Source organism: Rhinolophus ferrumequinum, chromosome 20, assembly GCF_004115265.2.
Source record: "Rhinolophus ferrumequinum isolate MPI-CBG mRhiFer1 chromosome 20, mRhiFer1_v1.p, whole genome shotgun sequence".
Taxonomy (NCBI): Eukaryota; Metazoa; Chordata; class Mammalia; order Chiroptera; family Rhinolophidae; genus Rhinolophus; species Rhinolophus ferrumequinum.
The window spans coordinates 7,349,145-7,376,094 of NC_046303.1; the positions used below are offsets into that span (position 1 = coordinate 7,349,145).

Below are 26,950 nucleotides of genomic sequence, written 5' to 3' on the forward strand. Positions count from 1 at the left end.
TCTTGCTTAAACTATTTCACTTGGAAAACAAACCAAAGTAAAACAAAAACCAAAATAAGTTTCAGTGCCTTCCTATTATCCTTAGTATATCCAAATTCCATGATATGACTCTCAAAGGCTTCCAAATGTTCACTTCTGCCCACTGCTCTTAGATTCAATTTTGATATTCTCACACTTCAACCAAATTGACCTTTTAAGGTTTCTCCTACACTATGATTTGTACAGACCTTCATACAAACTGCTTTTTTGGCCTGGAACCCTTCGCCATCACCCAAGCCACATCCTTTCCCCTCTTTGTCCTGGCTGACACACACACGCATGCTCACTTGAGGTCTCAACTCAAGTGCAGCTTCCTCGGGGGGCTTATACAGATGATGTTAGCCCCTAGGGCACTGCAACTTCCTGGTGTTAGGGTACTCAACAGAAGTCTGTCTCCCTAACTAGGAGACAAGTGCCAAGAGGGGGCGCCCCGTGTTTCTCATACTTATCATTGTAGCCTCCCTTTCTCTCGCAGTAGCTCACATTTCAGGCATTCTGTGCACACTGAATTAATGAATGATTGACAGAAGCAGTGCCCTGGTACAGCAGACCCCCTTGTTACTTTGATGTCTGGGGACTGCCCCAGACCTTGTTATCTCTGGTACAGCAACTTTGTGAAGGCCACGTTCTGCCCCGAGAGCTGTCTGAAGTCTGGAGTCAAGCCAACGTGAGCCTGATTCTAAGACAGGGAAAAAGAACAGATTCTTCGAGCTGTAATAGATCAAGGAAGTTGAGGCTGACGGGGGCAGAATTCTGAAGCAAATTACTAAATGCATTATTAAATGCACAGGGCCCATTGGGAGTCCAATAACTGTTCTTTCTTTTTAATGAATTAAAAATGAATATCTGTGAACACTTAGAAAGGAAAGAGGTGACCAACATGAATCATCATTGATTAAAAAACAACAGGCCATTTTTGCAGTTTGGGGTCTCATGGTGCCATTTTGATGGCCTTCCACTCACCCTCCTACCTTGGATTCCGTACATAGAAGGAGGATAAAGACATGGGGACCACAGGATCGAGGTATTAAAATCTGGGAAGTTCCCCCAAACACCTGTCCATCCATCAACAAGGCAAAGATGTCTTGTAAACATAGATGGGGAAAGCAGTTTTGAATTGGGGCTTCCACGAGTTTTGTTCTCCAGCCAGCAATCCCCCACCTGCTTCCTTTTCTTCAGCTCATCCTGAATCTGAGCTGGGTGGTCCTGCAGAGGACACCTTGAATCCACCTCCCTCACACTTTCGATGTAGATGAGGCGGGCCTCGCTCCCCGGGGCTTACTGCAAGTGCTAGTGAACGGCTGCACTTGGATTCTGACTCTGACCCTCAAATGACCCTCCTCTCTACTACAGCCTGACCTAGTGGTTGAATAGCTCCAGCCCTGACCAGGAGCTGAAATAAAATCAGAGCAGTAATATTAGCTCTCTCCATCCCCTGCGGCTACAAACACAGATGTGGGGAAAAGGAGGGGACAATGCTCTTTTTCCGGACTCCGTTACCATGACTTATTGATTAGAGGACCCGAGTAGATAATAATAGCTAAGCTAACATTTATTGAGTGCTTCTAGTGCCAGACCCTGTTCTAAGAACTTTACATGTGTTAACTCATTTCTTGCTTGCTTAGCCCTCCCAGGTAGTTATAGTTTTAAGCCCGTGAATTAAGTCACCTGCATAGGGTAATGCAGCTAGTTAGTAAATGGCAATGCTGGGATCTATACCCAACAAGCAACGTCAGAGAGGGGGCCCTTACACATGACAACACTGCTCTACTGTGAGCACTGAAGAGCACCAGCTGAACCCTGGGTGAAGGCGGGTTTCTCGAAGGCATTTGACACTTCTAAGATGTCTTTATGAATACAGTAGAAAAAATGGCTTGTCAACTGCACAGTGAAGAAGGTTATTAGTAACTGAATGATCCAGTGAATGCAAAGAGTATGGATCCCTACCATGGTGGAGGGAACCCCTCAGTGGGGTGTCATCCAGGAACCCAGTGCTCTTACCTCATCTGTGGATTTGGGGAGACACTGGATGCCTGAATCAAATCCAAAGAGCCTTCCTTAGAGAAGGTGGACCGGGAGCTTTAGTCGCAAAGACCAATCCTTGGGCATGGATATGGCCTAACAGTAACATAACACAGAGTTTACAGTCTTCCCTTTGCACTGAGATCAACGGCGAGATGTTTTCGAAAAAATAATTGACCAGAGCTGAGGCTGGATCGAGTGTTTTTAAGCATTGACAAGAGCTCGGGCTAACTGATTATATTAATTAGTAAATTAATTATATGACAACTAAAATGTTTGGAAGGGCAGAGACAGGTGTCCTTGAAGGGGTAGATGACTAAGAGGAGAGACATTTGAAACCATATCACATGAGGAGGAATTAGAGTAACTGAGAGTGTTGAATCCTCAGAAGAGAATGACTAGTTAGAACTCAGGGTGTATCTTTAAAAATCTGAAAGGTTATCTCTTGGAGGAAGGATGGGACTTACTCTGTGTTGGCTGCAGAGGGCCGAGTTGGGAGCAAAAGTTACAGGGAGGTGGGTTTGCCTCATTGCTGTGCAAGGAGGGGGACAGAGTTCCCTTACTACTCTTGGGATGACGATGACAGCTAATATTTACTGACTGCTCAGACTGTCTGCACTCAAGTTAAGGTCTTATATGCCTTGGCTAGGAAGTGGTGGATCAAATTCATAGTAATCACCACAGCATCTCAGAGCATCATTAGAAAATGCTCCTTTTACCAACTGCTTATTAAATTACCTCATTTGATAGTTGCCCTGTTGACTGTTATGATTATATCATTATTTTTTTATAGATGAGAAAACAGAGAAGTTAAATTACTTTCCTGGAGTCATCCTGCTTTGTTATTATTGGCTTCTAATGATCTGGACCCAAGTATTCCTGCTACTAATACTTCCTCTCAAGGTTACACGTATAATAAGGGGTCAGATCAGGGCTGTTCATTAGAGTATAAGGTGAGCCACTAATGAGAGCCATATGTGTAATCTTACTTCTTCTAGTAGCCACATCCAAAACGTAAAAATAAACCAGTGAAATTATTTGAAGTTGCATATATATACTGTTAACCCAGTTGCATCTAAACTCTTATCATTTGCTGAGCTGATGTCATCAACACTAAACTCATGAACAACCTATTTTACATTCTGTTTTTCACACTAAGTCCCCTGTCTATTTTCCACTTACTGAACACCTCAGGACTAGTCACATTTCAAGTATACAGTAGCTGTTTGGATCTCTGCTCATGAACAGCTCGCACAGGACTACAATTTAAATCTCCTGGGGGTGGGGATTGAAATTTAAAGGGGAGCTCTGCCTTCCAACTTTGATTCTAAGGCCTCCCTGCCCCCAACTTACCTGGTTGCCAATTTGAATGGAATCCTCAGCAACTGCCTTTGCCTTTTCTGGTAGAGCCAATGTAGATATTTCTGAATTTGGAAAGGACAGGTGTTTCTCCTGCAACCTTCCAACAACTGTCATTTCCCTCTTGGCAGCTATGCTGGGAGAAGACGTGTTTGATTTCTGCTTTGAAAATGTCTGAGGTAGGTTGCATGAATTAAATAATGTACTCTAAATACCAATTTGGGGGTGGAACATCTTGTTTTATGCAAATTCAGGGAGGCCCTGGCGTAACTGATCAGGAATAAATCTTGTCGCCTGTACATGCCTTCGTGAGGGTTAGGGGAAGGCAGCATGATGTAGTTATTTTTGCCATGCTGCCCAAGGAGAGGGGTAGAACGTCAAAACAAACACACCAGCCTCTTAAAGGAGCTTTAAAACAACCCACCGAAGTTTCCCCTCAAAGTTCCAAACCAACTGCCAAAAATGAAGGTACGTAAAAAGATGCCAGGCGCTCTCGGTCTCCTTAAGGTGGCGCTCTGAGGGTGACGGAGTTAATTAGTGCCTGCAAAACGCCGCGTGTGAGCTCATCCGAGAAGTCCTGCTCTGTACACTGAGTATTTATGGCAGATCTGAGGCGGCCACGGTGTTTGACATTTTCTTTTTAAGTAAGGGGACTTCAAAAAGTCGTGGGCACTCGCCCCCACCCTTACCGCGCCCCAGGCAAAGTACCAGGCAGGCCCCAGGGCGCAGGCGGGCGGCGAACGCGCCAACCACGCTTGTCCAGGCGCAGGTGCCGGGGGCGGCGGCGGCCACTCCGCAGCGTCCGCTCCGGAGGAGAGTTCGCGGCTGATCTCTGGATGCCTCGCAGCTGCAAAACGTGTCTCTGGCCAGCAGGAGGAAGGAAGAGGAAGTGAGAGCAGCGGCAACCGGCGGAGCAGCAGCCTGCGGACCCGGAGTGTAAGTGCGTGTGCTCGGGCAAGCGCTAGCGGGCGAGGATGGGCACGGGATAGTCAGACCACCCACACCGCCGCGGCCCCGAGCAGGGCGACAGAGCCTCCGGGCCCCCTTCAATGGTCGCGGGTCGCCAGAGGTCTGTTCGCTGGGAACCTTCGCTGCCACTGCTGCTGTCCTGCGACCCCGGGCAGGTTCGTAAAGTTTCCTGAGCTGGCGCGGAGCCCCGGCTCGCTGACCTCGGCAGACCTGGGGGTGGGGTGGGGACGGAGGGATGGGGCTGGGGCAAGGAGGAGGCGTCCTGCTCCGGGGACTCTGGTCGCCTCGGAGACACTTTTGTTTCCTCCCTGGGGGCGCCGCGGCTCGGGCGGGGGTGGCCGCGGCGTAGTGCGGGGTGAAGGCTGCGGGCGCGACGGGGCGCTGGGCATTTGAGGAAGTCTGGGCAGAGGTGGATGGGGGGCTGGAATGGGAATGGGAGCGGAGGGAGGGGCCCCCGGGGATGGAGAGCGGGGCCTGGGGCCCGGGAACCCGGAGAGACGTTTCGTCCAGGGCCGGCTGGAGGGGGCCGCGGGAGGGCTGCGCTGCCGGCGACTGGGATTTGGGGCCACGGGGAGTGAGAGATTGGGGGCTTGCAGTCACTGGGGGCTGCGCGGGAGAAGGAACTGGCGGCTCGGACTCCCGGCATTTCTCGAGCACTGGCAGACGGGAGGGAATCCCCCAGCGAGCGCGTTCCTGGGAGGGGGCGGTGATGGGCTGGAGGGAGGGAGGGCCGAGAGGGACTGGAGCGGGTGGATGGGGCAGCTGGGAGTCCCGGGGGCCACTGTGAGCAAATACACGCCTCCCGGGACACGCCGAGGTCCCGGTTGGGACCGGCAAAAATGGTGGGGGGCTTCGATAGAAGATACCGGCATCAAAGAGGGGGCGCACCCGGCGCGCCTTCAGAGAAAGGGGGCAGCGAAGCTCGGGGGTCCCTAAAATCAGAGTGGAGAGGGGCGGCGGAGATGGCAGGAGTAGCTTTGAGGAAGAGGAAATACAGAACTCAGCCGACCCGGGGGTGCGCGCGTGTTTGGGGTTGGGAAGTCCGTGTTGTGCCGCGGGCGCGCGCGAGGGTGGTGAGAGGGGGTGTGTGTGTGTGTGTGTGTGTGTGTGTGTGTGTGTGTGTGTGACTTCAAGGGGCTTTGGAGCCAGGGACTCCCCGCCGAGTGACCCTTTCCCGCCTGGGGGCCCTTTGAAGTTGGAAGCTTCAAGCTGGGGTTGCTGGTGTTGGAAGCTGCGTTGACCTAAAGCCGCAGGGCTTGGCCCCCATAGTGACCCGGCTCTGGGCCTCTGGACAGCTCCTGAGACTCACGGAGTGTGTTTTGTGATGCCCTGTGCTCAGGGCACGGGCCTGCTAACACCGCTGTTCATGAATGATTTGGACCTAATTCGTTCTAGTTAAGGTTTATTTCAGAGAACCTAAGACAAGGGTTTGTGCCTCCCGGGGTGGAGGCCACAAGGTCCCCATTTAGGGCTGCCAGTGACTTGGGGGTGCGGTGGGGGGACAGTGGAACATTTTCTGAGTTTTTTTTTTTTTGTCCATAAAGTAAAAGGAATTAATGACCTGTATGTTTACAAAGTATACATACATGTAATGTATATACATACATGTAATGACCTGTTTTTATATAATGACCTGCATGTGGATATCAACTGTTTGAGGAGCTAGAGGGATTTACCCCCACTTTTAGATGGAAAAGACCTGGCTGGCAGCAGCTGTTATTAAGGACCTCTGGTCATGATTTTTCATATTATCTCACCTCCATACCCGCTTGCCAAGGTTGTTTCAAGGATTCCAGGCCCCCAGTTTACAGAACCGGGCATTGTGAGTTAGAAGGCCGGATCGCCTGCTGTCACCCAGCAGACTTTTCCCCTTAGAACTGACCTTTCACATCTGGGCTCTTTACTAGGTACATGTCCTATCTTTCCAGGGCTGTGGTTAAATGTGTATGTGACCTTTCCTACTCAATTTACTGCTCAGAAAAGACAGTCTTTAAATTAGACATACTGGTTGTCTTCTTGGGAACTTGTGAGGGAAAGACCTGGAGTGTTGCAGCTCTGTAGCGGGGGGGTGGTTTTGGGAGGGAAGGGAATGGGGGAAAAGCTTGGTAGGTGTCAGGGAGGGGCAGGCTGGGAGGCAAGCCCAGAACTGGGTCTGGTGGGACTGAGGGCCTGGAGTAGCCACTGGGCTATAGGGTGGGTGGTGCTGTTGATGGCCATATTGCCACCCCCTCCATCCCTCACCATGTCTCATCTCTCTGCCCTTCTTAACTGCACCCGTTCTGACTGCCTTACACTCTTTCACCAAGTTCTCTCCCCAGGGCCTTTGCATATGTTACTCCTTTTGAACAGGAGGTTTTTCCTACCCGTCCACATGGCTCACTCTTTTACTTCCTTCAGGTCTCTGCCCAGCTGTCAGCTTCCAGGGAGCCTTCCCTGAATACCTCTTATAAAATAGCAACTTGCCACCTCCTGCTCCTCAACTTGCCACCTCCTGCTACTCCTTACTCAGTTTTCCTTCTTAGCACTTACGAACCTCTGGCATTATATATCGGTTTGTTTGTTTGATTATTGTGTGCCTCCCCCATTAGATAGGAGTTCCACGAGGGCAGGGACCTTGTCTTGTTTACAGGTCTAGACTCTAGACTGATTCCTAGCATAGTAGGTGCTCAATAAATATGTGCTGACTGGCTGAATAAGAGGTGCCTGTTATAGGAGAGGTTCACCAGGGTAATATACCAGCAAAATATTGTAGCACCAGCGGCAAGAAAGGTGCCCAGGTAACAACAGACTTTTGCTTTTTCTCCTCTCTCCTGTCCCCAGTGCCCAGCTGCTCTTCTTGCAGACCCCTTTCTGCCTTGAGTAGAGCCTTCCCTTAGAATTTCAGCCTGAAGAAAGGAACAGAGAGGTGATTTCTTGGGACAGTGGTAAATAGGTACAGGTTATTAAGAACGCATTGCCACTCTAGATCTGGTGTTTGTTTTGTCATTCCCCTTGGAGAAAGTCTGTCCAGAGTATGTTGCTTTCCCCAGAGAAATCCTCCCCTAGGAAGAAGGACTGTGAGTGGGGTGAAGTCAGAGACATCGCTAAATCCCAGTCTGCTCTCCCAGCAGGTGGAAGTGGAGAGAGAGAATGAGAGGCAATGAGGGAGGAAGGAGAGAGGGGCAGGAAGAAGCTGGATGGCAGATGCAGGGGAGAAGAGAGAAACACCTAGGAGGAGGAAAATGACAGAGAAAACAGTGAGGGCCTTGTGCAGTGCTACTAAATCATAAGCATTTATGAAATTGCAGTTGAGTTAGGACACTGCATAGTGTTTTAAAGTATTTTACCCCCTTTGGGTGTTTGGTGTGAATGGGTGGGGAGACATGGAGGACGGCAGTGCTTTGAAGCCCTTGCTGAGAGGATGTGGCTGGGGCGGGCCAAGGGGCTCAGCTGAGGCACACTTGGCTTATGTTATCATCTTTGTTAACACTGAAGGTGTGGAGGTAGGTCATTTCTACAGAGGACTCTTCCCGGCTGGATCTATGACAGTGGGTACCCTTAAGGTTTGCTGCCGAAGCCTGCAACCACTTTTTAACGCCTGAAACCAGCCAAGTGGATGGTTTGGCTTATAAGACATTTATTCTGTTGAATTTGGAAAATGTAGGGAGTTACTAGATCGCCTACATCACAAAGCCTCAAGTGTTCTTTGCTGATTACACAACTCTAGTTCTGCTTCCTTCTATTCAACTAGTCCAATGCTTTTGAAGCTTAGGATTGCAATCCAGGAGTGGATCATAATATATTAGGTCCAGACCCGCAGTTTAAAACATGAAAGAGAAGCGTACAATGGAAAATAGTGTTTTAGAAAACAAACATCGAATCTTAATGTCAAGCATATCGCTTAATATGGGTCGTGGTAAAAAATAAAATCTGCATTAAAAATTCTGGAGGCCCTAGAAATCTACATTTTTTAACCAACTTGCCAGGGATTCTGATGAAAGTGGTTCACTGGGCCATACTTTAAGAAATACGTAGCGGTCCCTCTCTCCTTACAAAATCCTATTGGTTTTTATCTCCTTCAAGGGATGTTATTTCTAAATGTTGAAGCAGATGCAGTAAAAGCACAAGCCGTTGACTTAACTTTGAAACACCACGGTTTGTGGAACGTGCTGGTGTGCGAGGCCCTGATGCTGCCATCTTGGTGAAACTGGAAATCCAAGCAGCTGAGTTGAGTGATATGTAGAGGCAGTAGATTCTTCCATAATAACTCTTTAGCCTTACTTGGGATAAAACGACCAAATATACTCTTTTCTGGCCAACTTTTCATTTAGAGCTTTTGAGGTCGTTAAGCTTTTGAAGTCTTCGGAACTTTGGTCAACTTTTCCTTTCATATTTTACACCTAGTCCTCCCCACATGCATGACGGTAATTACTCTCAGAAGTTTGCAAAGACAGTAGGAATCTCGTCTGGTGGCAGCCACACTGCTGTGGTACATAATTAGATTCAGCATTTTAGCTGACCTGGACTTGGGACTGGCCAACCAAAGACGAAAGAGGCTGACGACTTCAGCACTGTCCCAAACATAAGGATTTTGAAGGCCAACCATCCAGGGAACAGAGTGTGGCCCTTGGGACTTTCATGTGGCCCAGGACAGCCTTTGAATATGCCTAGCACTGCGTTTTCAGATACAGCGAAGCCAGCTTGCATGCATAATGCACACACTGGTTGCCATGTTCAGTTCCCTGGATAATTTAGGTTGTCTGAGTATTAACAATTGGGACTTTTTTTTAATGATAGCCAGCACTGAAGACTGCAAAACACTATTGATCCACAGTCAAGTTAATTTGTGACTTAGTACGATGTTTTCTAAACTTCCACAGGATAAGTGCACGTACAGTTTGAGTGGAGTTTTGTCACTGGCCTACGGTGGGGTGAACAGCGAAGTATCTGATGGGAATTTGTGTCGGGGAAGGAATGGCAGCTCATCAAACAGTAACAACCTGGCGTAGTGCTGAGTACAGAAATTAGTCACATGTGTAAATGGAAGGAGATGGTGATTCTCAGTCGGTGTTCTAGGCCTCCACAAACCCTGGTTTCCAGAATCTGAGCAAGAGTATTTCTTAGAACCTCAATTTTAGGAATTGCGGCTACAGTTTTGGCTATTTTAGTTCTAATAGTTAATGTCGGGGACAAAACATTCTTCGGTATAAAACATTGGAAAACGTACTACCTGCTGGACTGCAGGACTGTCAGGTGTGGGGTGGGTAGTCCTGGCTGGAGAAGGAGCAGTGGTTTGAGGGCGCCATGGTCAGGTAAGTCCTGAGTGTGCTATCTCTGTGGCCGTGGAGTCACGGGATCCGTGCAACAGTTTCTTCCTTGAGCGTATAGCTGACACCCTTCCTCCGGGCGTGCTGGTTTGGAAATGGTGGGGAAAAGCCAGTGTGGTAGTATCCAGTTTCATACTTGTAGATGTGCCTTGGACGAAGGAAATGTCCCGGGGTATTTGGGGAATAGATCTGAGCCGATACCAGCTTTTCTGCTTTCCCCCTGCTGTTCCTTTCCCTGGTATCTCGAAGCCGTTGCTGTTGACTTCCTCCTCTTGCTGGTTTTCTTGGACTATCCTGGTCTGATGCCAGGACCCCCGTGTCGAGCTATGCTGCCATGCACCCAGGGGGCCTTTCACTCCTGTACCCTGGTGGAAATGCCCTGGGTTCTGATGGATGTGCCCAGGGTTGCCGTGACACCTAGAGATGTGTGTCTGTCACCACTGAGGTCAAGTGTTTCACAGTTGGTGCCTGCCGCTGGATATCTCATCCCAATGTTGACCTTCTGAGCCTTGAGAATCAATGGAACCTTTTCTCAGGGACAGCGTGCCCATCACCCAAACTCGTGATATTGAAGCATAAAAGCTAGAATGCAATTCATTAAATAAAAATGAGAATGATATTTGCCAAGGGGAATAGACACTTATGTAGCCAACACTTTTTTCTCTGTGGGTGAGTCATGCTGAAAGCAAAAGGATGAAACCCACTGGTGGGGGGAACTAACTGGCGTAAGGGAATGCACTTCACAGAGTGTTTTCCAGGTAGCAGGTAGCATAACTTTGCTGCTTCTGCTGCCCTGTAGATTAATCCCAAGGCAGGGAGCGAGACTGGGGTCTTTAACCAGGGTGATTTCTCCCTTGGGCGATGCTGAGGCTACTGATTCTGTTCTTTGTCTACTTGCAGGCTATTGTCCATTTTATCTTGACTCTTTACTTCAGGCAGCCTTAACCTCAGCATTATTGGCATTTGGGGCTGGATAATGCATTGTAGAGTGTTTATTAGCTTCTCTGGCCTCTATCCACTCGATGCCAGGAGCAACACCCCGTTGTGATCGCCCCAAATGTCTCCAGACATTACCAATTGTCCTGGAGGAAGGGTGGGGCAACCCCTCTTCCCTTAGGTGAGAACTACTGCTTTGATTCCTTGCATAATTCTGTGCTATCAATAGGCTAGACTTCTGGCAGCAGTTATAAACACCCCCGATTTTTTATTTACTGGTTATTCCTTAGCCGCTAATGTGGTATAGTCACAGCTGGGTGGTCTCACACTTTATGTTCATTTATTTCTTCTCGCTCTCTAAATTTCCTCTCTAGCTTCCTTCTCTCCTCTATTGCAGTTATCTTCCTAACCCCAACTGGTTTCAAGTTTGAATTTCATGTGTGTTTCTTTCTGGTAAGGAAAAAGATGAGAACCAGTGATTTTATGTCTTGGTTTCCTTACAAGGTCTTGAATTCTGGCCACTGGTTACTGCAGTAGCTGTCACCGGTGCATAATGGGAATAAGACACGTGAAATAAGGAAGGTAGGTAACCAACGTCAGTTTGGCTCATTCAGAGGCCTCTGTCACAAGATTAAGGAAATGTCTGCGTGGGAAGGAGTGAACTGGGTGAAATGCCTCCTCCTCGGCTTGCAAAATGTGCCTTAGCTAGTAGGCTAGTAATAGATACTGCTAATCCCGTTAAGTGTGACCGGGACATTGTGGCAGGTCAGGGGAGAAGCTGCAAGGTACTGCTTTATGTGAAGCCCTTCCCCACTCTGTCTGTTCAGATTTCTACCCTAATGTCGCCGCATGTGTTTCCTTAGGCAATTATCCATCAACCTTTTCTTTACCTCCGCTGTTTGGTTGCTGTAGCAGGGCGCAGGAGCATGTAGTGGCTTAAGCAACGTGGGAATGTTGCTGACTGGTGTCCTCCTCGCTGTGTCTGCTCCATGCAGCAGGCTTCTTTAAAGTCACAACCCTATAGCAGCCCTCCACCCTTCCTTCCGCCCTTTGTGACTTTTTCTTTTTTTTGAAATTGCACTTAGAGAGCCAGCGTCTGTGCTGTGGGGTTTTGTGGCTAAGCAGCCCTGGATGAGCTATATTTTCCAGGCTGCTACACACAATTACCCTTAATTTCGAAGCGTAATACGTTTCCAAATAATTTTTCTTTTCTTTCTGTTTTCGGGCTCCTTAACCCAAATGCAGAGCCACAGCTGCTTAGCCCTTGGCCCTCGGAAGGCATGTGGCTTGGGAGGCAGAGCTAGTGAAGGGCCTTTGGTTAGACGGTGTAATTTTGGCTGCGTGAAGAGTGAATTCCAATAACACTCAGTAAGGCTGGTTTTTACTTGACGCCTGCCCTCCCTCACCCCTGCTCCACCCGGCCATTTTTCTCATGGATCCTGTGCCCTCATTATTCCAATTATGGGCCACTCTGTGGGAAGTGACTGAGAGCTCAAGCATTTAGGTTTGAGGAAATGCGACTGATTCTTCCGTACACTAGTAAGTGTGTGTTGTGTATGTGTGTGTGTGTTAGAGAGTCACACACACACACATCCATGCAGCTCTCCTAATAATGGAAAGCTTGTAGAAGCAAAGAAACTATTATATCAGCTGTTCAATCCAATTTTCTCCAGTGCTTGTCACTTTTATAGCAAGACAGCACAAATCCTATTAAATCAAAACTTTTTTTTTTTTTTTCCAAACCAAGGAAGGAATGTGTTTCCAGCATCTTTAGACTTACTCTACTGACAGGAAGTGACTTCGACTCATTAGGACTATTTTCTCAATTACTGTCCAATCTTCAATTGAAAGTTTTGAAAGCATTTGTCTGGATATTTATAGGGAGAAGTACAAGAAAGCTTTATTTATTCCTTGTAGTATATTTTTAAAAAGAAATGTGTGGCTTACATTTAAAAGGCACATACGCATTTTCAAATTGAAATCATCCTGAGCCTGCAGCATCCATTATATTTTATCCATTCATTCACTCTTTCATTCAGTAGCCATTTTGGTCACATTTTATGTCGTGTAGTCAAGCCACTTGCTGGACATAATAAGTCCCTCTTCCTATGAACAGTATGAGGATGGGGACACTATGGGAGATGGACTCCATTAATAGTCAAAATGGAGTGTGATAAATGTGTGTGTAGAGCATTTTGCAGATCACAGAGGAAGGAGTGCACAATGCAGTGACTTTGAGAAAGATCTCAAAGCATTAAGTATTAAGAGTGAGTCTGAAAGAAAGAACAGGATGTCTCCAGGGAATAGAGCAATCAGGGCGGTGGGGAGAAAGTCTGGAAGAGGCCTTGGGGTCAACTCTTCCCGGAGAGGAGCATTTGGATTGAGCAGAAAGGAAAGCCAAAGGATTTTAGGCAAGGAAAAGACAGACCTGGAATTCAAAGAGAAACATAGTTCCCCAGGGAACATGGAAGCTAGATGACACAGCAGGAATTAGATGGTATAGGAAAGATGGCAGCTGTAAGTTGCTGCCTTCTAGGCCCACTTGAATAAACACGCAATCTTGGTCAAATGAATAAATAAATAAAGCAATGTGCATGCTATGTCAATGGACTCTGAAGACTGATTGCTCCGCCCCCACCTTCCAGTCTGAGTAGGGGGCTAATCTCCTCCTTTAAGGAGACAACCTCTGGAGACCCTTCCCCTCCAGCTGGATGCAAGACAGAGGGAAAGGATATTAATACTGATGAAAAAAATAGAAGATTTGGGGACTTACTGGATTTGGGAAAGGGGAACAATAGGGGTCTGAGGTTTAAAACAAAATAAATACATACTTGTTGGTTGAGGGTTCAAATATCTTTTCGACTCTGTGGGCTGGATGACGTGGTGTAAACTAATTATCTTTCTCAGCTTCAGTTTTCACCTCTTTCAGAAGGAGGTAATGTACGTCTCTATCTGTTAGAGTTGCTGAAGTAATGAAATGTAGTAATGATCGTAGAGTACCCTGAAAGTATTGGGTTGGATTTACTATTACTATTGATGTTATTATTACTATTTCAATAGTTTCTATTCAGGGTTTTTATTCAAATATCTTGCTTAAATCATTTAAAGACACACATTGATTATTTCATCTTCTTTAGAAAGCCTAGGTAATTCCTTCGCAAATCTTGAGTAGACAGTTAATGTGATTTATGTATCTTTTCTTCAAGAATACAGGAGAAGTAAACTGCTGAAATAAAGGCCAGGGAAAATTATCATCGATTGGGATTAAAAGAACCGACATAATGAATCAAGTTAGCCACTTGGGGTCCTCAAATAAAACTCCTGTAACTAGAGCTCTATCCCCCATCGATTTAGAACGAACCTGGGATTTTTCTGTTTTATTATTATTTTACTTTGGGTAGAGAGACTCAAGGCGGCTAATCAGGGCTTTTTCCCTTCCCTTGACTCCAGCTTTCTGGGGGCGGTTTGTGTTAATACTTCCCCAGTGTGAACAGGAGCCCAGTGCGAAACCCCCAGTTTGTGGAGTGATGGTAGAGGAACATTTGGCAGGAATGTAGTTCAGTTGAACTGGGTTTCACAGGATTATGTTGCCTGTTAAGGAAGCTCATGTTTCCAATAACACTTTGTAAACGGCCCTTTTTGAATCATGTGGAACCTGCCAGTAAGTTAGGGGACTATTGAAATGCTCATTGGCAGGTGGGTGGTAGTAAAGTGTTAATTTTTCTCCTTTAATCTGAGCCCATTAACCAGGTTAGGAAATAGTGTGGAGATAAAAATAGAAAAATAAAAATAGGATGACTATTTTTGAGTGTACAGACCCAGTATTATAATTCTGTTGTCCCAGCATCATTAATTGTACCAACAACTTTCACTTTCAGAGGTGTCCCAGGTTGGACACTTCATTTTATGGTCACTTAAGTAGAAGGCTATTGCAGTATGTTTGGGTGCCTTTTCTTTCTTTTTAGTTTTTTAAAGATTTTTATTGGGGAACGGGAACAGTGTGTTTTCCCCAGGACCCATCAATTCCAAGTCCAGTTGTTGTTCTTCAATCTTAGTTGCGGAGGGCGCAGCTCAGCTTCAAGTCCAGTCGCTGTTTTCAATCTTTAGTTGCAGGGGGCATGGCCCACCATCCCATGCAGGAATTGAACCAGCAACCTGGTTGTTGAGAGCTCGCACTCTAACCAACTGAGCCATCCGGCTGTCCCTCCAGAAGCTTAGCGGCAGCTCTTTGTCTTCAATCTAGTTGCGGGGGCATGCAGCTCACTGGCCCATGTGGGAATTGAACCGGCAGCTGTGTTGTTCAGAGCTCGTGTTCTAACCAACTGAGCCACCCTGCCGCCCCCGGGTGTTTTTTCTACGTTATATGCCTTCAGGAAGGCAACAACTAGCTGACAGGCTTACCAGCTCATTAAGCTTAGCTCATGGACCTGTCACTGGGGAATGGCTTTTATGGAGTGGGTCGGAGAAAAAAAAAAGCCTCAATATAGACACTAAACTGCCATGAAGTCAGGGTATGTGAGAGAAATGTGCCAATGGAAATTACTTCTCTGAACCTGTGCTTTAAAAGTAGTATAGTTCCTCCGCAATCTATTACAAGAGTCACGAAAAGTCACTTATCTGATCACTATATGCAAATCTTGTTTGGTACCTGACAAATTACACACTATCTTCAGTCCAAAATAAAATTTCCCATCACTTTCTCTTCTCCCAAGTAGGGTGGTAAATACGGATTGTTCAGCTGCTAGATTGTCAGCTGTGTTGCAATGCCTCTTTGCTGTATGTTAGGATTGGTTACCTTTAAATAGGATTCAGTGTTAAATGTTTAAAGACCCAAACAAAGATTTATAGAGTGAAATACAGGCTTACAGTAAATCACTGGAGAATCACATCCATACCAAAGTACATGTCAGTTTAACAGTGTTTCAAACATTATTATTTCGCCTTGTACCCATTCCACAGATGAGGAAGTTTACATGTCAGATAGGCTGGCTGCCCAACATCATGTGGGTCCCAACTGAACACTCCCTTCAGCCACACACCAGATGCTCCCCTCTCCTGCTGCCAAGTTTCCATTGGTTTGCCCAGTTCTTTTTTGCCTCAGTTGAACCCGTTATTTTGGAATGTTGTGTTGAGTGGTCACGCTACTTGGTAAAAGATAGGGGACAATTTGCCAGGAGAGCTTTGCATCAGGAGCATGTAAAAGAATACAGTCAGGGTAGCAAACCATTCGTGACCTGAGCCTGGGCCAACTGCCAGGAAGGTGTTCGAGGGGAAATGGCAGTGATGGTGCATTCATTTATATCCCAGTGAGACATCGTTCCACTGTCATAGAAATTGTGTTGTAATTATTGCTGACTTGTTCAGGGCTATTGGAAATCTTTTCAAATATGCTACTAACAGTCCTAGCATGCGAAAGTGCCCCATAATACAGGCTGAGAATTGACACCTGGATCCGAGAGTGGTAAGGCACACGAAGGTATACAAAAATATAAGACATCATTGTGGAAACCTCTAGGCAGTTTTTATTTCAACATATATCTTTCAGATAACGAACAGGCTGCAGGGTAATTTTTCATAACCAGATCAATGCAAGGCCCAGATAAATGGCTGTATAGCAGTTTTAATGTTGAATTCCACTCTTTTTTCAAAAATCCAGGAATTCCATTATGAAGAGTTGGACTCATCCATTTGAAGCGTTTCGTGCAAAAGACAGTTTCCTGTGTCAGGTTCAGGGGAATGAAAACTACCATAAAACTTTGATCTTCAGGGTACTGGAGAGACATTGGAGCCTTTGACTTTTAGGAGAGGGACCAGAGTGTATTTTAAATTCTTGATGGCTACTGCGGGTCTGAATTTGCCTCCAGTGTTTGCTTTTGAAATACTCTTTAACTCATTTGTTCATGCACAAATATTTATTGAGCACCTGCTATGTACCATGGGGTGTGCTAGGTGATACATAAACAACGGTTATGTAACTCTTTCCTCGGACATGAAATAGAACCGTTGCTGATTTCATGGGCTGCTTAGACGCTGGCGAAGGAGATGTACATTGATCAAAGGATCACACAAATAAATGTGACATTTAAACTGTGCCAAGGACTGTGGGGGAAAGGTACGGATGCTGGAAGGGCTGATGGCAGGCTGACTCAGGGAGGTTTGGGAAGAGGCAGAATGGGTTTGACCAGGGAAAGAGGAGCCCCTGTGGAGACGAGCTTATGTGAAAGTCACGTGAAGGGCACACTTGGATGCTGAGGGAACTGAAGACCAGAGAGCCGGGGGGCTGGGAGCACTCCAGGCCTGAGTTAGAGTGGGGAGGACGGCACATGCGGCCATGGGTCTGGCCCTTTATGAAAAGAGCAGTGAGAAGCCACTGAAGTGTTTTGCCCAAGGGAGTGATGTGATCAGATTTATGCTTTGGAACGATCTTCCTGGCTTCAGTGTGTACATTTTACGTCATCTAAAATTGGTCATAATGTGCCTGCACCATCGCTACTTTTAGAATCTAACAATTTCTAAGAGGATCAATTTAGCCACTAGTGTCTCCTTCAAATTTTAAACAGCAATTTAACCCAGTGATTTAGCATGGGGACTGCATCCACTTAAGGATGACAGAGTGCCTCGCGCTGTGGTACTCAGACTTCAAAATGTATTGGAATCACTGGGGACCCAGAAACTTCCTTTTAACAAGTCTCTCAGGTGATTCTGATGCAAGTGGTCCCGACTCTACTTTGAGAAGTATCATCCTAGAAAGTGCTAGGAGCGAAAAAAGAATTACAAACCTCAAGATGAAATGTTATTAGGCAGCTTCCAGAGGAGGGAAGCTTTTTATTGCCAGGGTTTGAACTTGGACCTGGTCTCCCAATACTGGAGGGCTTTTCTCCCAGTGCGCTTAAAACAGATTCTAAATCCTTTGCGTGTCTTTTATTTCCTAATCTTTTCACACGCAGCTGTTTTCTCCCATCGGTGGCTTTTACTCCCTCTGTGTCTCTGATATTTTAGTTTTCATTTTGTTGCTAAACATTTCTTGAGGATCTTTTCTTGTGAGTCCTGGATGAGGTTTTGAGGCAGGGAGGTGGTGGGGAAGGCTGCCCCATGAGAAGGGGATGGAAGCCCTTCCATTTGCTACTGGCCCTCGGGAGAGGAGACGGGGGCAGGGGAGATCCCAGTCCACAGTTACTGCGATCGGGCAGGCGTCTCCTTTAGCGCCCCCTTTCTCCGGTACCCTCTGAAAATTCTGCTGGGAAACTGATTGTGAGGGAAAGGGTGGTGGGTTCATGGCTCTTCCTCAGTGACTATTAGAGCCCAGAATTCCTACTCAGGTGAAATCAGGTTGAAATGCTTTTTAAGGGTAAAGTTAGACTGGAAAAGAAGTCACAGAAAAGGCACCAGCCACTTTGGTGGGTGAGAAGAGAGAGTGAGGTGCCCGGCACCCACCTCTCCCACTGGCCATTAGTCACCTCCTCTGGGAAGCTTCCTTGATTGCCGGCATCTCCTTCCCGTTCACATTGAGCCTCTCTGTGCTGGCAGCTCTCATGCTGCCTTACCCTCTGTTTCGTGTGCTTTTTCCTTGAGTAGACTGGAGGTCCTGAAGGTAGATAGATATTCCCTTTGCCAAGCCCATAACAGGCACTCAGTAAGCGTTTGCAGAAAGAAGCACTATTATTCATGTATACGAGCACTGCATCCTTCTGCAGTCCTTTTGGAAGAGCCCTTTCCCATGGCTTCCTCGTCCCTGAGTAAGAGCCCCAGGGACGCCTGGCATGGAACTCTCCCTGTACTCAGATTTGCTGAAGACCGGTCCCGTCTGAGGTCACCGTGACTGAGGCGTGGGCCAGACCAGATGTCAGATGTGGGGAGGCAAATGCCACTGGCTCTGCAGTGCCCTGGTCCTGCGGTGGCAGTGGTGACTACTTTACTGTCATTCCACTGTCCCCACATCTGCCCTGGATGTCACGAACTTTCCAGAGGAGGAAACCAACATTCTGTCATCACATTACTGTCTGCAGAAGGTTCATCCTTCACGTGCCTGCTTATAATTCTCTCCTAGTCACCAAAAAGCCAGTGGGACATAGATATGAGAAGACGGTGACTTGGAAGGAAAACACATTTCTTGGCTTAAATCCTGAAACTTCTGCCTTCATCCACGGTTCAGTCCCTGTTGAATCTAGAGAGTATATTTCTCTCTTCCTTCCTCCCCATGGCCTGTGGGTGACCAGGCATTGGAGACACACACTGGGGGTCAGGATCCTTACCACATGTGTGGTTACCCACATTTCATTTATTACGTTCTGAGAGCACCGTGGCCTTGGTAATTTATGTTTCTTGGCTATAATTGCACGTTATTTTTCTAGCAGCTATCAAGGGTTTGAGCTAGCAATTGAAATTTGATAGGTGTCCTGGCTCTTCATGGCTGAAACAATTTATCCTGATGTTCAAATGCTGAGCTGAGCCCATTGCTTTTAAGCTAACGAGCACACGCATGGTAAACCCCAAACTTAGGTGTTCCGAGTTCACGCTGGACGTGGAGCGTATTCAGGCCTTTGCAACCACGTGCTCAGACCTGCCACAGCCCCTTTCTCCCTCAACAAAATAGCCAAACAACTCCTGGTTTTCCCCAGTGTGGGGATTCTGCCAGTTGCTGAGTACGTCTGTTCCATGAGTATGTTGTGCTTTCTGGAGCTGGGGAAATAACCACAGGATGGGTTTGGAGACCTACTGGACCTGAAATGAATCTGACCACCTGAATTCCATAAGCGCCGCGCCTACTCTGAGTGGTGGGCTACCAGTGACGTTCTGGGTCTCCCTGAATTAGTGTCAGTTCAGAGCCAACATCCAGTAGTCCCCAAAATGTCTGATCCTTTCCTTTGCCCAGTGCACAGTCCCCCTAGTAAAAAGCAAGGCTGGGAGAAAGATTAACAATATAAAATTTTGGCAATGCACCAGGGCCCTTCCTTAAGGGGACCCAGACTCCCCTTCATTTAAGGGGTTCTGGTTCCATCCACTGGTTGAGTCTGGGAATTGATCAAAGGCTTATGGCTCTGTTTTTATGATTCAGGTTAGACTTTTGTTCTCTTGACCTAGACCTCTTCTGCTTCTACAGATCAAGTAAGAAGGTAGTAGGCTTCCTGTCTATTTGCTTTCTGGAAACACCGTGATTAACTAGCCAGCACCACCGGTCTGTGTGAATCTGACTGTTCTCATGCTGCTGTGACTCTGCTGTTTATACCGTAACCCTGCCACATTACAAAGGGCTTACAGAGAGGCCTTGGCTGGTTGGAAGCCTGGCCCCACTTGCTGCCTTAGATGTTTCTTTGAGCTGCCTTGGTGGGGCGGGGGTGACAGAGGTAGGATCTCCACAGATGAAGGTGAAATTACTCATCACCTACTTGCTCTGGGCAAAATCGTTAAGTTCTCATAGCTTCTGTTTCCTCTTATACAAATGGAAATGGTGCCCTTGTGTTGTCACAACAAAACGAAAAAACGTGCCAGGGAGCAGAGAGTTCTTTCGCCCCAGCAGGTGTAAAGTGGGTGTGAAAGGATATATGCTTTTGAACCTCTCCTACCAAATCATGTGTTCAAGACCGTTGGTTGGTTGGAAGGGATGGAATGAGGAGTCACAAAAAGGCTCCCAGGATGCACTGTTCCTGTATATTTCCTATACCCTTCAGGTTTGCTGATGACGTTCAAACATGTGCTCGCTTTTCGCTTTTGTAGAGAAAAAAGAAAAAGCTATTTCATTAGAATAGGTTATGTCTACAAAAATATTTCACGAAATTTTCTGTTCTTTGCATTATGGCTTAAATTTCAAGTTCACTGTTTCTCCAGTACCAGAGTTTCATTCCTGGCTCTTATCTTTCGCTCTTTACAGACGATAAGGTCTGTCTGGGACAGGTGACCTTTTGTAGTACTTCCCCGATGCTGTAGGAAGTCCTGTTTGGGGGCCCCATTTGTAGACTTCATTTATTAACTGATTCTTCAAACACTTGATGCCGGGGGATGGTGGTACACGGGGTGACTCTGCTCTCCCCAGAGGAGGAGGCGGCAGCCATGGATACACCTGTAGTATAGTGTGGCTAGTACTCCCTTGTAGCCACCAACCCCCGTCACTACTGGCCAGAAGCACGCTTCACGGCAGATGCTGTGCTGTGAGCCCTGCGGGCTCTGGTGGCCCAGGCATGAAGTCATGGCCTCAAGGGCCAGGGTCTTACCCCTGGGCCTGGCACTGGGACCTTGGCCGCCTCGATGGCCTCTGTTTTCTTAGCTGTAGAAAGTGGAGGGAGGGTGCTAGACATGATGGATGGTGCCCAAGCAAAAAAAATGCATGGATCATTCAGCCGCTTTAGAATCATCATATCACCAGCTGAAAAAATTAGGACCTGGGCCTTCAACAGCAGGAATTCTGGGTGGGTTCTGGAATCTGTTCATACAAAGACTCCCTGCCTTCATATCAAATGTGATATGAAGCCCCTTTGGGAGGCCCTGGATGACTTCTAGTTTCCTCTTCTTTCCTGTAGCTCCATTCCTCACCCTTTATAAGCTCACAGTGTCTCCTTCAAAAGCCTTTTTGACCTCTGACTGATTGGCTCTCCATAGACAATTAGTTCATGCTTCTGTGCAAAACAGCAGCAACAAACAAAACAAAACAAAACTCCTCAATTCGTGCTTGTTTACTTTTCTGGCTCCTCTGCTGGCCCAGGAGCTCCGGAATCTGGTTATGGTACTGCGTTCATCTTTGCCTCTCCTGAACCCTGCCTGTCGCTGAGCACAGAGAATACGGCCAAACAGAGCGCCAGCCCTTCTCTCTGCCTGTTGGCACTTCTAGGAAAGATTTAAGAGATGTTTCAAACAAATCGCCCCAGCATATTTGGGATTTCCCATGGAGTTACTTAACCGATGCCTGTTATCTGGCTGTTACAGAGCTAAGTATGTCCCATCGTTTAGACCTCAGACCCCCGGGATGGACCTGGAATCACAGAGGGAAGTGGGGGGAAGAAGACGAGTTGGGAACCAACAGTTTAAACTCAGGTGTTTTGCAAATAAAAGCACTTCCAAACTATGCTTTGGCACCCCCTCTCCATCCCTCCACCTCTCCCCAGTCAAAAAAGACAACCGACAAGATGTGTGCCCAAATCCTCCTCTGGATGGAATGCAATCACAGTGAGAACAGGAAAGTTGACGTCCTGGTTGCCCTCCCACTCAGAGTTCCGGTGGCGCATCCCACACTGTTTGCATCACTGAGCCACACACACTGCCAAGGCTGCATCTTTAAATTTAAACCCATTTGGATGGGCATAGAGGGTGACGCCTTACCAGAGAGGTGCGTAAGCATTGTGCATTGTTAGGTTTTACCTCTGCTTTTGGATTAAGCACACAATGTTAATTGAACCGTATAAAGCTCATCTTCTGAGCAGCAATTTGTGTATCGCTCTGCTTTCATTCGTGTGGTCTTTGAATTTTTGGAAACAGAAAGGCTGAAATATATTTCCTGGGGGTCTTTCCAATGTGCCTCTCATTTCATTGTTTTGATCTTCGGGCTACATATTGACTTGAAAAAGAACCAGTGTTATAAAAAGAAATGTAATCGCAAGGTTCTGGTTCCTGATTGTTGTTTGGGTGACACAGCTGTGACAAGGCTCTAAGCATGTACACCATTGTTCACTGGTTCTGCCCAATCCCATCCGGGGTCAAATGTCCCATTTAGCCAAGACTGCTAAGAAGTAAGATAACTGGATTCATTAGCCTGAGTGCCAAAAGCTCCTCTGAAGAGTTATTTTTATATTCATACAATTTTAATATTTGGGAACAGGCTGTACCACTTTCCAGGTGCCAAAAGTGATCACTCAGTTTTTTATTATGTGCTATTTTAGCTTCAAAAATATTTTATTTTTTATGGACGGCATTGTGCTTTTGACCCAGTTCTTTTCCCTGGGATGTATGTCCCAAGAGGATGAGGTTTATGGTATTAGTAATATCTGGAATATTAATTCCTTAAACGAAATCACTGACCCCGTCGTTCTCTAACACACACACACACACACACACACACATACACACCCTCCCAAGTGTGCATCTTTTAAGTTAAAATGCCTTTGGAGTACGTATGGGGAAAACTGGTTGTTCTCCCCTTTCAATCAGGACAAAGTATGTATAGAGGCTTTGTGGGATGCAAGTGTAGTACCCAAGGCCTCCGAACTCACCGACCTGGGCAGTGTTGTCCTTACTGCTCCTTTTACAGGACTGTCATGTTCATGGTGGATGTGCCATGAAGGAGGGACCTTGGGCCTTGCAGCAGTGAGAGAGTGTGCCATTCACAAAAGTGAGCTGTCAGCAACCATTTCCTCTAACTATAATTTGCTACAGCCTGGAAATGAATCAGTGACAGCTCTGAAAAGGGTTTTAGAATAATTGCAGCTAAAAGTGAAAACATTATAGCAAAGATATTATAGACTACCGCTTATCCTTGTTTCTATTCATGGAAGGGCTGAATGTTTGGGGTCCAGAAAATCTTTACAAAATTGTACCCTTGCTCATGATACTTTTAACTAGTCTACAATATCCCTTCTGTTCTTTGCCATCTCATGGTGGCTTTGGTTTTGCTGACACCTGAAGGAGGGCCATGTTACATTGGCATGAGTGTGTGGGGTTTATTTCACCCAAGGTGCAGAGTGCTTCAACTTGTGCTTTTCCTGGGAAGTTCGGGGGTTGAGCGGGTGCTCTTGTTCTTGGCTGGGTGCCATGCTACCTGTTATGTGCATTACATGAGTTTTAGACTTTTAAAAAGTCTTAGCCCGAAACAGCTTAAAAAATAACTCCCCACCTCTCAGCTAATGTAGCACATCCTAGAAAAGTCAGTTTTTTGTTTTGTTTTTTTCTTCTTCTGTAAATGGAACTGCAGAATAGTTGGCCATTTTGGCAAACCATTTCGTTCCAAATAAGTACCCACATTAATTTGCTTGACAGAGAAAAAGAATTGAAATATCTGAACTTGAAAGAGAATTCTAAATGCCATTCTTGCTTTGGGAAGACACAGAGTCAGTTTCGTGCCTTTTGTCACCTCTGATTTCCGGCTGGTAAATGATTTGAATCTAGTTTCTAAAACGGACCCTTCTGTGGTCTGAACCATGATGCTTCCTCAGAGGGATAAGGTTATCATTTGCCAAGATTAGTTTATGTTTTTCTGGAGAGAAGACAAGGAATCTTTATTGAAAGGATCTTGGAGATCCTAAGTTAATGTTTTCAGTGTATGGCGTTGAAGATAAGTTAGGTATTAATGCTAGCTTTTAAAATACATTTAAAAAGCAGCAAAAGAAACACACTTATTTCCACGGGAGCTCCCATAAGACTGTCAGCTGATTTCTCAGAAACTTTGCAGGTCAGAAGAGACAGGCACGAAATATTTAAAGTGATGAAAAGCAGGGACCTACAAACAAGATGACTCTACCCAGCAAAGCTATCATTTAGAATTGAAGGAAAGATAAAGAGCTTTCCAGACAAAAATAGATAAAGGAGTTCATCACCGCCAAACCAATATTACAAGAAATGTTAAAGGGACTTCTTGAAGAAGAAGAAAGAAAGAAAAAAAAAAAGAGAGAAAAAATGTGAACAATAAAATGGCAATAACTGTATATCTGTCAACAATTACTTTAAATATAAATCCAATCAAAACATAGGAGGGCTGAATGAGTAAGAAAACAATCCTTACATATGCTGTCTACAAGAGACTCATTCCAGATTGAAAGACACACACAAACTGAAAGTAAAGGGATGGAAAAGTAAATTGCATGAAAATGGAAATGAAAAAAGAAAGCTGGGATAGCAATACTTGTACTAGACAAAGAAGACTTTAAAACAATGGCTATAACAAAAGACAAAAGGACCCAGTGATCCCAATTCTGGGTATTTATCCGAAGAAACCCAAAACGCTAATTCTAAGACATATGCATTCATCCATATGTTCATTGCAGCATTATTTACAATAGCCAGTATATGGAAGCACCTAAGTGTCCATCAGTAGATGAATGGGTAAAGAAGTGGTACATATATACAATGTAATATTACTCAGCTATTAAAAAAAGAATGAAATACTGCATCTGCAACAAGCTGGATGGACCTAGAGGGCATTATGCTAGGTGAAATAAGTCAGAGAAAGACAAATACCATATGATTTCACTTATATGTGGAATCTAAAAATCAAAATAAATGAACAAACAAAACAGAAACAGACTTATAGATACCGAGAACATTTTGATGGTTGCCAGATGGGAAGGGGGTAGAAGGATGGGTGGAAAAGGGGAAGGGATTAAGTAGTGCAGATACACAGTTACAAAATAGTCCTGGGGATGTAAAGTACAGCACTGGGAACATAGTCAGTAATATTGTACTAACTGTATATGCTGCCAGGTGGGGACTAGACTTATTGGGGTGATCACTTCATAAGTTACATAAATGTCTAATCGCTATGTTGCTTACCTGAAACCAATGTATATTGTGTGTCAACTGTAATGGGAAAAAAAATTCAATAATTGTCTGTTTATTTTAATGCATATTAGAAAACATGCAACAAGCATATGAAACTATGATTTCACAGATTTTCTTGCTTAGGATGAGACTAGGGTGAAATAATCTCAAGAGAAATATTGACTATAATAGGGTTGGAAATAGTCTTTGAAGAGCTAGAATTTGGGAAATGCTGATGTAATCCAAAACCTGCAGTTTGCGCTGTGATGACGCTACAGAGGCACCAACTTGCCAAAGTCGACTCAGTGGTGACATCGAGACTGGAATCCAAAAACAATGCATTTCATTTGTGAGTAATAACAAGGGCAGCTAGCTTTTACTGAGTGTTTCCTGTGTGTGATGCAAAGTGATTTATATATGTTATCTCATTTAATTCTTGCTGCAGGCCTTTGAGTTAACTGCTATTAATATTCTTATTTTATAGATAAGAAAAGGGAGTTTTAGAGAGGGTGAATAACTTGCCCAAGGTCATGAACCCAGAAAGAGGCAGAACTGAAAGGAAGGAAAGATGGGATCACAGGTAGGCTGGTTTTAGGTCAATGAGAATAGTAAGCATCAAAGAAGACTTCGAAGAAGAATCCTTTTGTTAGGCGATTTAAAAGCCTGTGGAGCAAATATTTGTGGAGAGCTTAAAAGTGCACCGAACTACTAGGCACCAGGGACCCACAGACTTGCCCAGCGAATATGAATTAAGGATTTTGTAGCCTGATTGGAGTGGGGGACACATAGGACTTTCTCTGGGAAATTCTCTTGATACATTAGCATGTTAAATGTTGGGAAGCTTGTAGCCAGCAACCTGTTTTCTTCTGTTATTACTGAGGGCTTTCAAATTCAGTTAACCACAGGTTCTCTTTTTCTCCAATAAAACCTGTTACGTTTTTGCCAGGATGCAGAGCTTGCTTCCTTTCTGGTACACATTTCAAGCATACCCCAAATGGCCAGCGTTAGTACAGTATGAGGGGCCTATGAGTCCACTAGACTAAAGGTTCTGAGCTGCCCAAGTGATTGACACTAGGAGGAAAGATAAAGAAAGTCAACAAAGCCAATGACTTTTCCACTTGCATATCTCCTTCTCAAAGGAATTGGTGACAGAGGAAGCACCTTCTGCTGTGGAAGAAGTGGCAGTCTGATGCTGGCATGCTCATGGCTCTTTACAGTTTGCTTTGTTGTCCTGGGAAGCAGGGGAGTGCCATGCTGATCCCTGCCCTGTATTCCACAGGGGACTCCCTGTTTCCGAGGAGTTCCCACCCATGAGGTTCATGGACTGCCACCAGCATAGACCTCAGGAAGCAATCACCCAACACTTCATCCCAAGACAACTATTTAGTTTAGGACAAGGGTGTCCTCAATTTCAGAGAGGAGTATTTTAGTGATTAGACACACCCGCCTCTGTAGTAGAGGGCACTTTTATAATTTAAAAGAAAAGAAAGGGAAGTACATCTGACGACATCTGTCAAATTCATTGCTAGGTTTCTAGTTTTGCCCAAGAGCGTAGTTCCCTCAGAAGGAATTGTTTGTTTCATTCTACATGGCTTTATGGATCACAACAAAATCAGACATTTATGTTGGGGAGAAAGAGGACAAGAAATACTTATATAAAAAGGGTTGGAATCAGGATAGATGTGTGAGAAATAAAAATAAAATGGAAAGCTATGAGTTTTGTTTAGACTCAGAAGTGAAAGCAAAACTTTTAGAGATTAGGTAAAGAGACAAAGGCTTAATCGTATCTGTAGGAGTTTTCTGTAGGGCTGGAAGAGGAATGTCCACAAAGAGTGACGAAATGATGGCATCATATGTGAGTG

General features: G+C 45.6%; 1 protein-coding gene across 4 annotated transcripts in view; it reads left to right on the plus strand.

Annotated features, from left to right (window-relative positions):
- Positions 1–3,897: 3,897 nt before the first annotated feature.
- Positions 3,898–26,950, plus strand: part of ELMO1 (engulfment and cell motility 1) — a 479,853-nt gene continuing 456,800 nt past the window's right edge. The window contains exon 1 of one of the 4 annotated variants that reach the window (XM_033088370.1): positions 3,898–4,356. The gene's annotated coding sequence lies outside the window, so the exon portion shown is untranslated. Of the gene's footprint in view, positions 4,545–26,950 lie in introns of all 4 variants that reach the window. The other 3 variants (XM_033088366.1, XM_033088369.1, XM_033088365.1) reach the window with 3 other exon arrangements.